Source organism: Echinops telfairi, unplaced genomic scaffold, assembly GCF_000313985.2.
Source record: "Echinops telfairi isolate 266 unplaced genomic scaffold, ASM31398v2 ScPeMD7_14;HRSCAF=57, whole genome shotgun sequence".
NCBI classification, from domain to species: Eukaryota; Metazoa; Chordata; class Mammalia; order Afrosoricida; family Tenrecidae; genus Echinops; species Echinops telfairi.
In genome coordinates, this window is record NW_022103911.1 from 3,401,725 (window position 1) to 3,404,243 (window position 2,519).

The following is a 2,519-nucleotide window of genomic DNA, read 5'->3' on the forward strand; positions in this document are numbered from 1 at the left end:
TCTATCCTTTGTACTCCCTTGAGACACCCCCTGCTCTATTCTCCACACTGCTCTGCTACTCGCCCTTAGTGTTTTTCCTCCATGTGGTGGGGTCAGACCAGGCCAATCCCGACACGGAGTCTCCAGTGTTGTCCCCCATAGGGCCATATGGTGCACTCTGTACCTTGGCTGTTCTGAGCGGGGATATTGTCCTCCAGGCTTGGTGGGCCAGGGTGCACTCCACTCTCTCTTCCTCCCCATTCAATTGCTAATGATGTGTTTCCCATTTAGATTAGCAGGTCTATACCAATTCCTTTTGGGGGAAAGGAATTTTCTAAGATATTCAGTGCTATTATATGAAACAAAAATAATTATCCCTAGATTTAAGATTTCGAATAGTGTAGTGTGTTGTGTAGTGTGTACTGTGTTGGGCTTCTAACCCGAGATCAGTTGTTCAAACTCACTGGGTGCTTGGAGGGAAAAGAATGAGGGTTTCTGCCCCTGTAAAGATTTACGGGCTTGGACCTGGCCCCTGAAGTCGTGACTGAGAGTGTCTGCTCTTATGGCCGCCTAGTCCATTACTCGTTGGGCTGCTAACCCCAGGGTCAGAAGTTCAAAACCACCACTCGTCTGCAAGAGAAAGATGGGGCTTTCTACTCCTGTGACCGTTGATGGCCTCGGAGACTCACAAGGGCAGTTCGACAATGTCCTCGAGGACACTGGCTCATGAGTCTGGTTGAACTTGATGAGAGCAGCCACTCATCGCAGGCACCAGGCCCCGTTTCGAAAAGAAGAGACAAGAACCCCTCCATCTGGAAGGATCCCTAGCAGTCCTGGACCTGGGGGACCAGACCATGGACGTCATCTCGGTGGACTCCAATAAGCTGGCATGTCCTTCACCCCGACTTGACAGAGATCTTATTGCCCATGAAGTCAGGGTTAAGCAGAGACGCATAGAAGACATCTGCATCTGCTGTGGGAGTTTCCAGGTCTCGACAGAACACCCTCTCTTTGAGGGAGACGTGTGTTTCTTGTAAGAGCAAGTTCCTGGGATCCCTCTTCCTGTGTGACAATGATGGGTTCCAGTCCTACTGCTCCATCTGCTGCTCGGCGAGACGCTGCTCATCTGTGAAAACCCTGACTGCCCCGCTGCTACTGTTTCAAGTGTCTGGATCCGCAGGTCAGGCCTGGGACTCGGAGAACGTTCAAACCATGAGTAATTGGGTGTGCTTCCTGGGCCTACCCTTCCCAAGCAACGGGCTGCTGCACCGAAGGAGAAAATGGCGGGATCACTGAAGGCTTTCTATGACCAGGAGAGGAAACGGAAGAGTCCTTTTGAAACGTATAATAAGGCGGTGCCTGCGTGGAAGAAAGAGCCCGTCCAGGTGCTGTCCCGTTTGGGGGACATCCAGAAAGAGCTTGTGAGCGTGGGCTTTTTGGAAGGAGGCTCGGACCACGGGTACCTGAAGTACCTGGACAATGTCACCGACGTCGTGAGGCGGGATGTGGAAGAGGGCTCCACGCCTCCTCTCGGACACGGACACGCCGTTGAGCGGCCGCCCGGGTGGTACCTCTTCCAGTTCCACGGGGCCTGCAGTGCGCTCGGAGCCAGGCCGCCATGGGCAGCCCTTCTTCTGGATGTTCGTGGACAACCTGGGGCTGACCTGGAGATGGAGCCATCACAGCTATATGTATGCTCATCAAAAACTGGTTTTATTTTTCTTCTTTTTTTAAAAAAAGGATTTTATTGGGGGCTCGTACATTTCTCATCACAATCCATACATACATCCACTGTGTCAAGCACATATGTTTTTAAGTCTTCTTCAACTGCGCTCCCTTCCCCTCCATAAATACTCTGAGAAAACACAAGAGCAAAGACCGCGTTCTTTAGAGGGTCCCCCACCCCCTCTTTGGAGGATTACTTTATCTGGGGGAGTTCGGCTTTCTCAAGGTGGCTACAGCACTGCCTTTCCTGTGGTGCCTGGACAAGCAGGGTCCCCACTCCCGGTCACCCTCGCGCGTGTGTGCGCGCGGCGGGGACAAAGTTCCAGCCACTCTAAAGCACATTGTTCTTTCCCCAAATCTCTCTGTTTAATAAATATACTAAGGATTAAAAAAAAAAGACTTAGGGTCCGGGAGACCCAGCAAGGCAGTTCTGCTCTGTCCTTGAGTCACGATGACTTGGAATCAACTCATTGGCAGCGGATATCAATCCATTTAAAATTAGTCATTACTAACGATTTTGTATATCATTTTCCTATAATGATACAATAAAGTTACATCTGTTTTATATCAAGATCTTTAATCACTGAATCGCAATAGCTACTTTCATAAGATGAAAACAAGCAAAACTGAAGACCACAAGGGCCTCCTATTTCCTACCAAACCTGGCATCAGTATAGGTCTTGGTAGTTTGTATATTTTTACAACTATCCTCATCATTAAAGCTAAAATGAACTGCTACTGAAAGTCAGTTTCCATTGGAATACCCCTTCAATTTTAGGGAAAAGAAATGTGTTCTTGGACTAGATAAATCTTCC

At 49.2% G+C, this 2,519-nt stretch overlaps 1 pseudogene; it reads left to right on the top strand.

Moving 5' to 3' along the window:
* Positions 1-833: 833 nt before the first annotated feature.
* Positions 834-2,519, top strand: part of LOC101641656 — a 10,065-nt pseudogene continuing 8,379 nt past the window's right edge.